Genomic DNA, 13,767 nt, shown 5'->3' with positions numbered 1-13,767 from the left:
TCATACAGTTGGATTTATTTACAAATAAAACTAGTTTGCATTTCTGTCTTCGATTTCCTAGTTTCACAAGGATAATTTCCATAGTTTTCTGTTTCTCTTTCAAGAGTGGGAGCAGTGATCACAAGGAAACAATTTCTTTATACAGCGACATGAGCTCTGTGCGCATCTGGCTTTGGTTACTTTGTAAGGTAAATATCACTAAATGTTCAATGGGTTCTTTGGGGATGGAAGGCACTGGACTTGTGAAGACAGTCTACTATGAAATACTGGGGGATGCAATGCAAAAGAATGTCCAACAAATGGGTTCCATCACAGGTAATTGGGTCAACTATGGTATTCTTGAAAGCGGAGATTCATTTTTAAAAAACTTAAAAAGTATTTTTAATTTAATTTTGGTTACATTTAGGTTATTTTAGTTAGTATGGTTATTAGAATTTTACCCCCAGGAATTAAATTAGAACAGAATCCTTTAAAAAAATATATACTTTCTAATGAATATATACTTTACTAATGAAAATGTAGTCTTTGTTTTAGTGTTTGCTAATTACATTTTAAATAATGAAATTTTTGTAATTATTTTTATTTAAGGGCAAAATATCTGTATAGATAATAGCCAAAGCTAACCAAAGTGCTTTAAAAATTAATGAATATTAATGAAGTTCAGGAGTAGCACAATACTGCCCCTGCCTGTTTCAGGAAAACAAATGTATTGACTCCATTCTCCTAAAATAACCACCTTTAGCTATGGATGGTTAAAATAAATTTATTGCTAAAATGATTGTACATGATGTAATTTTTGCAATTCATGAGACTTGGCCCTGTTTACTAGATTTAGATCTCTTTCCAAAAACTAAATCTGTTTTATCTTTTGACATGCCTGAATGCCATTTCTGTTCATTAATTTCCCATCTCAACACGTTTCTCTCTCAGTTTTCTGGGCTTCCCTTCCCCCCCTTGTTTTAGCGGTCCAAGTACAGCGCTCAGGGTTTTCAGGCCTTCGTTTATAGCTGGTATACAGACAGTAGCATCGTTACTCAGCACTTCCATTCATCCTAATTTGTTTACACGTACTGGAAGCTGCCCATAACATTTTCCAATGACAGTGACAACTGGACATCAATCAAAGGACCCTACCCACTTCAACCTTGTTTGTATGAAGTTAATGCTTGTGTATATTTCTTCCGTAACAGAGGTGAGGCTATTGTTTTTTGGTTTTGTTTTTTATTTTGTTTTGTTTTTGTTGTTGTTGTTGGTTTGGTTTTTTTTTTTTCCTAGCTTGCTAAGACAAGTTTCCCAGGCAGATCAATGGTTAGCATTAGGCTAGATTTTTTTTTTTTTTTAATCATTGAACACCAGATAGACAAAGGAATAGAAATACCATGTGAATTTAAAAGATCAAAAATCCATTCTTTTAAGATAATTTTTGGTACTCTAAGTTCAAAGTTTCACAGTTTTACTTCAAATGAATTTGCAACAAGAAAGATAGAATCATTTTCAATAAGCTAGCAAATTTAGGTCAAAATTTTCATGCCCTGTTGGGAGCAGGGTGGGATATGAGGGAGGGGGGGCTGGAGGAAGGAAGGGAGGGAGATTCTTGTTTCTGTTTGGGACTTACTGAATCCGAATCACTGTCGTTTAGACACTGCTGCACCCTGCTGTACTGGTGTGCTGGACTCCACTGTGTGATTTCTTTTTGTTCTTCTCCAGAAGCAGTTGAGTCGTCAGTGCAGCCTGCTAGGTGAAGGTGCTTGTTTGAGACTTGATGCCAGGTTTAATCTGAGATTATTCTGGCTGCTCTTGGAGTCTATCCTGTAACATGTTGTTACATGTCCAGGACATGCTGCTGCAGTCCAAAAAACAAACAAACAAACAAAACAAATGAGGAAAACAAAAACAACAAAACAAAACAAAAACCAAACCAAACCTAACACATAGTTTATGTGTTTAGCCAAAATGTGTTGTATGATAAGATTAGACAGGAGATAGTCTAAAATCCTAAATAGATTAGCAAACCCTTGATAATAATTATAGTTTGATGTCTTATTATCCCATGGAGTAGCCAGTTTCCCCTCTAAAGTTGTCATGAACTTTCTTTGTCCATAAAGAACAGTAAAGGAAAGTTTACAGCTTGGACTTACTTCATCTGGAACTGGTCTGGAGTGAAGCTAGACTTTGCACCGGGGACTTGGGGTCATAGTTTCGCTTCCCATTGCCCATGGCAGGATGTTTAATTTCACTCCTGTGACCTAAAGAATTTGTAGTGACGTTTGAAAAGTGGAATGGGGAAAGTCTCTCCAGTTCCTAGCAAAAGTGGGGATTAGATAAATAACGCTCCACATGCCACTTTGCTCAGGACTTGTCGCTGCGATAACTATGATGCATGTACTATGTTAGACGTGTGGAAGTCAGTGCTTTTCAGAGTTTGTGCTGTTCTCGCACTGTGGCCATCCTCAGACTCATTGTGGCAATTATTTTTGAGCACTCAGTGTGTTTTGGGGTCCTGTAGTGCTTTCTTTTCAAATTTGCTGAATATAAGATAAATGAGATTTTTTTTTTTCCTAAATTGTCTTTTCTGCAAGCTAGACTTGTTTTCTAAAAACCCAGACAGGGCATCCTGCTCTGTTTACAGCTGGAGACAGAGTCCTGAATGAGGGGTGAAATCTGGCTCTCTTGCTTATGATTTTGGGGGAAAGTAATATTTTTTCCATATAGATTTATGTCTGAAAGCCAACTGCTTTCAGGGGGAAAAAAAAAGGAAAGAAAAAAAAAAGAAGCTTTGGTTTCGTTAATAAACAATACTAACTCAGTTCAAGATGGCCTCTGGGAATTAGATATGGAAAGGCTTAGGCTGCTCCGACTTCAGCTTCTGAGATCTGCAGCTTATGAGATGGCCACCCACCTAGTGGCTACATAGTATGTTTATTTCCTATAATTTCCTGACAACTCCGGTGAGATACACACACACACACACACACACACACACACACACACACACACTCATATATATATCTTAAGCCCCTGTGCTCGGGAGCCTTGTAAATCTTTTCCTGGACCCTGGCTCCTTCTCATGGCCACATACTTGTCTTTTCTCTCTGCCATTACCAAAGCATCCCCTGACCCCATCCCCAGAGTTTGTTCCATCGGGCCTCCTCTGGAGCTCCAGTAGGTGGCTGTGGAGTGGAGGATACCACCCTAGGTACAAAGACTAACAGATTTGGTGGTCACTCATATGGTCTTTAAGGCTCAAGTTAGCCTTTATTTATTTCCCTAATATCCCATCTCAGAAAGGTTATTTTTACCAAAGAATCTTAAGGGTGGAGATATTCTAGAATAGGCATGCAAACTGAGGCTACACTCAGGCTGTGTTTCCTGGAGAATCTACCACTCTGGGCCCCAAAGCCCTCTAAAATACTTTATGAACACTAGAGGGCTCACAATGAATCCCCCAATGCCTTTAAAAGTCCCACAACCCCAATTAGCTAGTGCTTGTAACTATATCAGGCCCATTTCTATTGTAAGGGCAAGAAGAAGCTTTGGGGTAGGCTAAAAATGACAAGGAGACATGTCTCCCATCCTACCACTCCAAGGAGAGGACTATAGGACAAGCAGCTGAAAGGACGCATACCCAGGCCAGACTCTTGACGACTCCTGGGCAGTGGGCCAAGCACTGGGCCAAGCACTGGGCATGGGTCCAGAGGCTGGGCCCCTGCCCAGGGCACTCACTGGTTCAGAGCCGGCAGAAAAGAGCAGTCTTGGCAGCAGGAAAGTGAGTTGAACAGATTGGGAAAGAGCAAAACCAGGCAGTCCAGGACACTGTCTCACTAGGTCTGATCAGCCTACCAGCAAAGGGGATGGAGCCTCAGGCCTCCTGCTGCCTGGAACTGGAGCTAGAGGAGGTGGGTGCTGGAAGTAGGATCCAGTCCCAGGAGTGGACAACACCCAGTGGCCCACCTCAGGGAAGCAGGAGAGGGATAGAGCATCGCCATGCTGGAGAGAAAACCTTGGCGTGGTATTCCTTCAGTGATATAGGATGTCTCAGACTAGCTTAGTGTTTTAGCTTCATGTACCCCTGAGAGCTGAGTGGGTCCAAAGATCAGGATTCCTGAGTGCCCCTCTGCTGTATAATGTCTATAAAATTTTGGGGTGTCCAGCTGAGAGGCTACTTTGAGAGAGGAATGAAAATCTTTCGATCCTATTAGTTCATTTCTCCTTTTCAGTTCTTACACTAATTTTATAAGGGAGCACACACAGACACAAATACACACAAACACAGAGATACACACACAGAGACATACTTACAGGCACACACAGAGACACATATACAGACACAGACGCACAGAGATACACACAGAAACACAGACATACATACATACAGGCACACACAGAGACATGCACATACAGATATACACAGACACCCATACACGGATGGATACACACAGACTTACACACACAGGTACATACACATACACAGAAAAACACAGACACCCATATACAGACACACACAGACATACACACACAGGCGCACACACACAGAGACATAGACACACACTCAGAAACACACAGATACTCACCCACAGATACCCACACAGCACACACACAGACACCCACACAGACATACACATGCAGGCACACACACAGACACCCACACACAGACACACACACAGACACCCACACACAGACAGACAGACGCAGACACAGACACAGAAAAGCCTCAAGACAGCAACAAGATAACCAAGAAAGGCTGGGAGGCCACCCATCTCCACGCACTATAACACATTCCTGCTATTGCTGTGAGCCACTGTGGCTCTTTTTAAGGATGAAAAGGTGGAAAGCCATTCTTCTTTACTCCTAAAGGAAGATAAAACAGGCAGTTTCCGAAATTTTTGACGTGGAGGAATGAAGATAGGCAATGGTTTGGAGCCAACAGAACAAGAAAGAGAATCAAGTATGGGCTTTGTAGGACTCCAGTGGGGCTTGAGTGATGGGAGACTTCAGCTGGCAGCTCGCATAGTTAACTGGAGAAGTGCTTTCCCTTTTCTTTGTAAGCAGCTACCAGCCAGTCATGGTGGCACAAGCCTGTAAACTCAGCAATGACTAGGCTGAGACAGGAGATGAGACCAGTCTGGGTTCATGGTGAGACCCTGTATTAGCAAGTAAGCCAAGCCAGACCTAAAATCAGATCCTGGCTATGTGGTAGAGAGGACTCTGTTCTGCGTTTTGTTTTAAGAGATCTCATAAGTGCTTTTTATATGTGCTGAATTCTGAGAGCTATAGACACATGGTTTAAGAAAAATATCATCCTCTTTTTTCTTAACTCATGAGAAAAATAGACTTCCCTTTCTTCTGCTATTTTTGGAAGCTTTATAATCCCTTTGTGGATGCCTTTCTTTCTGTTTACCTTCAGGATAAGATGGATGTCATGTTGGTATGGCTGGCAAGAGAGAGTTACTGTCTTAGTCTGTCCACTAACAACCACAGTAACAAAAGATTACAAAATTCAACTTTCTAAGTACTTAAATGTGGTAACTCCGTGTTACAGATAGAAAAATGGGCAAAGAGGGGTAAGACCTCATCCCTAGGTCAGGCTGAGTGGGAAAATTCAATTTCAAAGTAGTCAAGGGACAAGATGCCCCAAATCAGTGCTAATCAAGTCGCTTAACCTCTACTTAGTTGGGTGGAATCATCGAGTTAATTCATAGATTGTATTAGGAAGCCAGTCCATGGTTTCTACACATTGTTCTCGTTTGAGACCTTGGTGAACAGGTGAAAAGAAATCTCAAAGCTAGACTCCATTGCTGGGTTTATCTAGTGTTGATCTGGATGATATTTGAAAATCATTTCTAAACACTCAAACCAACCGATAGAATATCTATCTCTAAATGAATGTACATGAAAATCCAAAGACAGTTTCTTAAAAGAAAAGCAATAAGTAGCTGCGATACTATGCGGCCTCTCTAGAGCTTTGAAGCTGGTTTTAAGAAATTGATTTGGTTCCATCCTTACTTTATGAAGGCCATAAAGCCTGTCTCCTCTTCCTGGCTCATCTCCCTAGACAGGGTTTCCAGCACTCTCTAGCACAGCTTTGCTCCTGTTGTTCCCAAGCTGAGAGCACACCTTTCTGTTGGGAGTGCTGCAGTTCAGTCCTCACTGCACACTGCAGCTGGTGCCTTCTCTGGGAAGCGCCCCCATCCCCCTTCCCTGGGGAAGCTTACTGTCCTCTGAGCTCCCACAAAACACAGCTACTCAGGCTTCCCACACTGTAACAAGACAAGAGGCTGCAACGGTTTGTCTCAGGAGCTCTTCCGGGCCAGCCAAACACTGTGATTTACGTATCTTTATGTATATCACGAACCAGCAAAGTCTACAGTGTATTTTAAGTGCTATATAACACTTGTTAAATGAATGAAAAGGTTTAAGTGGTGTGGGTTGTTTCTTTATTAAAGTGAGGTAGGCTGTACAAGGGTACCTCGCCGGTTTTTCAGTCAGCCAACCTAGAATTCTCTGTCATTCACTGTGATAAAAAGACATGATCTTGAAGAACTGGACGTGATTTTTATGCATATAAACTTCCTGCCTTTCTCTGCAGTAGTACAAGTATTACTAAAGGACATGGTCTGATGAGGTTACTCAGTGGGTAAAAGTGCTTCCGGTGCAAGCCTGGAGTCTTGAGTTTAAGCCTCGGAGAGGAGGATAACCAGAAGGTTGTCCTCTGACTTCCCCATCACCCACGGTGCACCTACTCACACAATAATAAGTTCAGAATTTCTTTTTCTTTTTACAGAACATACCCTAGGATAGATTAGAAAACACAACTAGACACCGGACAAGATCAGTTCCGGAATCGACATGGCTGGGAGCAGAACTCAGCTTGGTCTTGGTTTACTGGCTGAGCTGGATTTATACTGAAAGACTTGAAGAACAATAACATCTGCTGTTCATTCGTGCTTTTCAGTGCTTATGAACTAAGCTCTCTCTTCCCTCCATTTTTCCAAAGATTAGGGAAACTCTGCTCCCTTTAGCCATCCTGTGCCAATGACACAGAGAGGCAGAGGAAGCAAACTGAGCAGAGACCTGTCTTCACTTCTCTTGGCTAAGACCTTTATCTCGAAAAGTGATGCCCCGTAGTTCCACATGTCACCTGTGCTCGAAGGAGTGGAAGTTCCAGGTTCTGCAAACTCTGAGAAGTCTTTCTTTCCAGCCTTATCCAAAACAACACCGTTGCATTTCTCCCCTCTAACCACCCTGACCATGATTAGCTTCTCCTTACAGACCCTTTTACATACTCTTCCCTTTGTCCACTAAGCTTTCATTGCCCTTCTATTATGTAATTTAAACTCAGTCTTCACACAGTAGGAGTAATTTCCTTAACTTCTCTGGTCTAGCCTCTCTCAATCTCTCCTCTTTCCCTTGCTCTCCCCCCAACTCTTTCTCTATCACCTCTTTGTTTGGTTTGGTTTTCTTTTTTGAGTCGGGGAATCACAGTGTATCTCAGAGTGGTCTTGAACTTGTGACCCCCCTGCCTCAGCCTCCCAGATGCCGGGGTTACCAGTAAGCATGGACACACACAACACCAGGTACCCTGTCATCACCTTAGCCCTTGCCACCATAAGGAGCTGAGTTTCAGTCCCCAAACCCATGTAAAAGTCCTACCATGGTGCCTACTTATTCAGTGCTGAGGAAGCAGAGACATGAGGATGTGTGTAGCTTATTGTCCAGTCAGCCTAGCTGAGTTGGTGAGTCCCTAGTCCCATTGAGAGTACTTGTCTCAAAAAAATAAAACAAAAACAAAAACAAAAAACCCAAAACAACAACAACAAACCCAAATGTTTCTTAGAAACAATTCCCAAGGTTGAGGGCTCTCCTTGGTGGTTTATTTATATCTTATTAAATAATATTCTCCTATTTATGTAAACTTTGAGAGCAAAGACTTTGCCTAGTTTTTGCAACATTGTATCTCAAGTTCCTAGCATGAAGCTGAATTCAGAGTAAGTCTTGATAGAATGAAGTCAGGCAGAGAAGCAGGCCTGCATACATATACTAACTAAATATGAAGTATGTGTTAGGAAAAAATCCTTTCCCCAAATATACTGAGATAGGAGAACCACAAAATAGACATCAGCATGTATTTTGGTTGCATTTCTTTCTTTGACCCTCTCTTATGCGCCAGGCTCCCAGATCAATTTAAGGATACATTATGAATGACAGACACATTGAGGCTCACTCTCCGGCTGCCATTCCTTCCCTTTACTAGGTACAAGCTAATGGTAACTGTATCCATAAAATAATAATGCAAACACAGCATGTGTATAGTGGACCAAGCTATGTAGTTACATTACATGGTATATATTCTTTAGTGTTGGTGCTACACCCTTACCAGTTCCCTTGATTTTCATAGGACCACCAACCAAAGGCATTTTATCACCTTTAGTTTTAAAGCTAAAGAAAGGAACCCTCAGAGGCATTAAATTTCTTATTCAAGATTACTCACTTGGAATGCAACCAGAGACCTTGGTCTGGATGACACTGATGTTATCTTTTTGGATATTAGAGATAGGCATGAGAACCAGGCAGAAATGAATCTGAAATTCTTCCACAGTGTCACATTCCAGTGTCCTAGTCTCCAGCCACCATCTCGCATCTTTCTGGTAATAACAAGAAACAGAGAGACTTATGCTCTCAGTATTTTTTCCTTCACGGGGGGTGGGGTGATATGGTTCCCACTCTCCTGGATTTTCATTTCTATCAGTCTCTCTATGTGTGGGAAGGATGGCTTGTTTCAGTAATTCTGACAAGTTAAATCAGTGTGCCCTTCTAGATTGGGTCCTGGAGGGAATATATTACTTCCTGGCAGAATTCCTTGGCCAGAATCCCCCTGCTCCACCCTCCAGGAAGTCACTTCTTGTCTTTAGTGGATTAGGTTTCAAAGTTTCTTCAGGCAGAGGTTTCTGTGGCTTAGCCCCTGCGGAGGTTTGGAAGGCCGATTATCTTCATGCGCTGGCAGAGTATTGCACAGGACTTCCCCAGTATCCTTGAAGCAGGGTACCTCATCCCTGGCAATAGTGGGGAGGATGATTCATTTTCTCTTTGTGGCTGTTTTTGGTTCAAGTTCCCTGACCACACTTCTGCTAAGCACTCTTCTGCTTATACTGTCCCAGTCTGCTCTCCATATTTGCTTTTCAGTGGCCCAGACCTTGGCACTCCTATGAGCAGTTCACTTGGGAGAGTTCACTCAGGTTTATGGGGTGCTGTGATAGACCCAGCCACAGTGACTATACAGCAGCAGCAATGGCTTTTCAGTAAGGTTTGGACAAAAGTGGAGTTGGAGAGTCAGCAAGAGAGGCTAGACACAGTGGCATGGACGCTATGTCTATCTCTTTAACTATATTTCTCATCCACCCCACCGACCGGTAGCTTCTAATTTGCCACCTGACCCAGAATTCCACATCCTGTCATTCAAACCTTTCTGCCTCTTTGCACTGGTATCTCACAGACTTCCTGTCATGATTTACTCTTCTCTCTTCCACCTTCAACGTCTTCCTTTGACTGGTCCTTTACCTCTAGCCCAAACATTTCTCTTTTTAACTAAGCTACTCACGGTGCCAATTTACACCCTTCATCTCATTTTTTTTTCACCTTCTATTCCATTCTCTGTTAACCGCTTTCAGCGCCCCTGGGCCACAGCGGAAAGTCTAATGACATCTTTATAGTGAGGCTAGCAGGACGTCTCTTTTACACTGGGCAGTGTCTGCCATTTATCTTATTCCAAGGTTCTGATCCAGCTGCTCCAGCCCCACAGGTCTTTCTCCACACTCCCTCTCTGTCTTCTATAATGTTCCTCCCCTTCCACCTATTATCCTGGGGTGATCTACTACTCCGTGGTTTTAATTTTTAAATATATGTTGATGATACTCAGAACTCTATACATCCAACACAGTGCTCTGCCTAGAACTTCAAACATTTGCTCAGTAAAATACACTGATGCACCAAGGATGCTCCAAATTCAACAGAATTAAAACACACCCAATTGTCACACTCTCAAGCCTGTTTTCAGGATCAGTTACCTAGCCACCATGCACACAATATTGTCAGAATCACTTTTGTCTTCTGACTATCCAACCAACCACGCTGTTGACATTCCAAAATATTTAGGTACTTGACTGCTTTCCTTGTAGCAACGCTGATGGCTACCTGCCCACAAAACTGTCTTTTTCTCTTTGACTGGGAAACAAAACAAAACAAAACAAAACAAAAACAAAGAGCAAGCACCAAACTCCGCCATTTTGTTCAGGCATCCACGTGATTCTCAAATGTTACGTGCTTTAGGAAAACCTGGCGTGAGTCTCAGCTCCAGCTTCCATGCAGAAGTTTTGGTTTCCCTTTAGCAAGCCAATCACGATAGTTCCTACTAAGGAACAACTCAGAAATGTTTAATTAGTTCTTTGCAGAATATTTAATGACTATGAAGAGAAGAGTTGTTAGTGAACAAGAGCAGAACCACTAGGTATTTCAAAGGAGAAGGGAAAGTCCTGGCAGCATTGTGGGCAGACTAAATCTTGTTTCATTTTCCTCATAAACTGATTAGCCAGCAGCTGTCATGTTCTGCCAAGTCTGTTGCTTTCTCTACCTTCTACTACTTTAGCTATTCTAGGAAGACATCCTAGCCCCTCCTCCAACACACATACACACACACACACACACACACACACACTATGCATGCCAGATCATCCATGCCTCTAACTACTCTAATATTCTAATTAGCTATTCTAAGGAGAGGTGGAGCCTTTTGTAGAAGGAGCAGAAATATGCTACATGCTAACACAAACCTGTGTTACAAGAGAAGCACACAGTATGAGACAGTATCAGGAAAGCACCAATGACGAAGGTTCAGGAACCTCCATGTTCTGCAGCTGTAGAGGCTGGATATCTTCTTTCCTACACTCTAACTCTAATGTGTATGGTTACTGAATTTGAAGTGTAAAATAACCAGAGAAACACTCTCTTAGGACACACCCAGCTAAATCTGTCACCAATTTAGCGGTTAAGTACCATGCTTATAAAATGCCTCCTAACAGCTTTGTTATTGATGCTCGCCAAGGGCCAGTGATGATTTACAGGAAAAGATATAAAGGTCTCGTTTGTTCATCTCCCTCTGAATATTCTATATGAAAAATAAACATCTCCAGAGCTTTCAACAATTCCTCTAACCTCTTATTTTGAAAATTTTCAAGTATAAAGAATACTTATATCCTTCACCCAGAATTGCCAATTATTAATATTTTTGTATGTCTCCCAACATGTAGAAACACATGTTATTTATTTATTTATTTATTTTGGCGAATACGCTACAATCAGTTGCTGATGTCATGGCTTGCTGATGTCATCCTCTATCATGTATCTCCTAATGACAAGACTTCTTTTCTACATAGTCATTGCTGTCAGGACATGTAATGCCAATACACCAGCTTGCCTAACACACAATTCACACTCAGATTTCTCTTCTGAATAAAATAACTGTTCTGATTCTGATCTTTTAACTTTCTCCCCTTAACTTCATGTTGGTAAGACTTGTTCATTCTATTTAGCTGCTGTTGGTTTTCTTTATTTGTGTATAATAACCCTTTTACAACTGTCATAACATTAATACTTGTAAAGGGTTAAACTTCATTCTGTAGAATGCTCTACATTATTTACCTCAGTGCTGGATTCAGGTCAGATGTGTTTGGTAAGAATTTCATGTTTAAAACAAATCCTTTTTCTACAGACATTGTGCCTTTAATCTCAGAACTTAGGAGGTAGAGGCAGGTAGGCGGATTTCTGTAAACCAAAGGCCAGCCTAGTGCATAGAGAGTTCTAGGTCAGGCCGACCTACATAGTGAGAGACTGTCTAAAAAATAAAGTAGTTCATTTCTTAGTATAAGAAAAATTTTGAGAAGACATGGGGAAGGATCATCTTGTAATCTCTACTAGAATCAGAATTGGTTACTAGACATACTTCTGGGCATGCCTGTGAGGAGAGCTATCCCAGAGCCGCTAAGTGAGGAGGTTAAGAGCCGTCATAACTGCAGGTAGTACCATCCCACAGGCATGAGGTCCCAGGCTGAATAAAAAGGGGGAAAGGAAGATGGAAGCTGGGCATTAGTCACCTCTGTTTTCGGACAGCAGGCGCACTGTGGCCAACTGCCTCACACTCCTGATGCTGTGCCTACAGCCACTCCCATAGCCAAATCTTCCCTGCCAGGGTGGACTGTACTCATGGTGAGGCTTCCATTTTTCCTTAAGTTGATTATTACAGCACTGACGCAGTAACTACTGCAGTTACAATCCGTGCTGTTGTTTGGATCTCTCCATCCCCCCACCTATAATTATATTTAGCAGCTGAATTATTTATAGTGGTAGCTTCCCAAATGTAAGACCACAATATTCACGTACTGAACACTTACTAAAATAAAAAGGACAATTACATTTGGCAGTTACATATTTTTATAAAATTCAAAATTATTGGTTAAAATTCATTAAAAAAAACATTCTTAACATGTTGGGAAATAAGATTGTCTCAAATCCATAATTGTCTTGGTTCACACAGATCTCACAAGTTTACTGATGTGTAATATCTCAGACTTGTAGATCAACACTTAAGTTCAGTGGCTTAAAGGTAGCATTGTGAAATATAAGGAAGAGATTAATGCAGAGTCCAGAATCCTCAAGTTTGTCCCAAGACCTCAATAAAATCATATGTCCTTCCTGGATTTGCCTCTTATACATAATATAAAAAGAGAACTTGGAATCTTTAAAATTCTATAGTTTAGATTGGGTTCTTAGTTTATTGGTTTTGTTGTTGTTTTGTGCTGGTGGTAAAAGGGATTGACTCTGGCCCTGGCACATGATAGGCAAATGCTCTCCACTGAGCCACATTCCTAAACCCAAATCCCATCATTTTTTTTTTTTAATTTTTATTAGATATTTTCTTTATTTACATGTAAATTTCTCCCTTCCCAGTTTCCCCTCTAAAAAACAAAGAAACAAACAAAAACAACAAAAACAAACCTCAGCTGCCTCCCCACTCCCCATGCCTGCCACCCCACCCTCTCCTGCTTATTGGCCCTGGCATTCCCCCACACTGGGGCACAAAACCCTCGCAGGGCCGAGGTCCTCTCCTCCCATTGATGATTGAATTTGTAATCCTCCACTATACACACGCTGCCAGAACAATCAGTCCCACCATGTGCAGACCTTGGTTGGTGGTTGAGACTCTGGGAGCTCTGAGGGTACTAGTTAGTTCATATTGTTGTTCGTCCTAAGGGGCTGCAAACCCCCCAGCTCCATTGGTCCTTTCTCTAACTCCTTCACTGGGGACCCTGCACTCAGTTCAATGGATGGCTGTGAGCCTCTACATCTGTGTTAGTCAGGTACTGTCAGAGCCTCTCAGGAGATAACTAACTATATTTAGGCTGGCTTGTCTTTCCTTCAGTCTCTGCTCCATAGTTAATCTCTGCCACTCCTTCCATGGGTACTTGGTTCCCCCTTTTAAGAAGGAATGAAATCCCATCATTTAAAAGGTTCATTTTGTCTACAGTTAATTGCTAAATATCTTTCCGAATCATGCTTACTCATCATTGTAAATGCTTATGCCCTGTGCAAGATCAAATTAGCTCCGTGTTTGCGTTTGTTTGTTTAATCTCAAAAAATAATAGAAGAGTAGGTAGGTGCTGTGGAAAGCATTCCATCACTTTCTATATGAAGCAGAACCTCATCTGATCAGTGACTGTC

Source organism: Mastomys coucha, unplaced genomic scaffold, assembly GCF_008632895.1.
Source record: "Mastomys coucha isolate ucsf_1 unplaced genomic scaffold, UCSF_Mcou_1 pScaffold8, whole genome shotgun sequence".
Classification (NCBI taxonomy): Eukaryota; Metazoa; Chordata; class Mammalia; order Rodentia; family Muridae; genus Mastomys; species Mastomys coucha.
The sequence above is the reverse complement of the archived record's forward strand: the minus strand, read 5'-3'. Positions refer to the sequence as shown.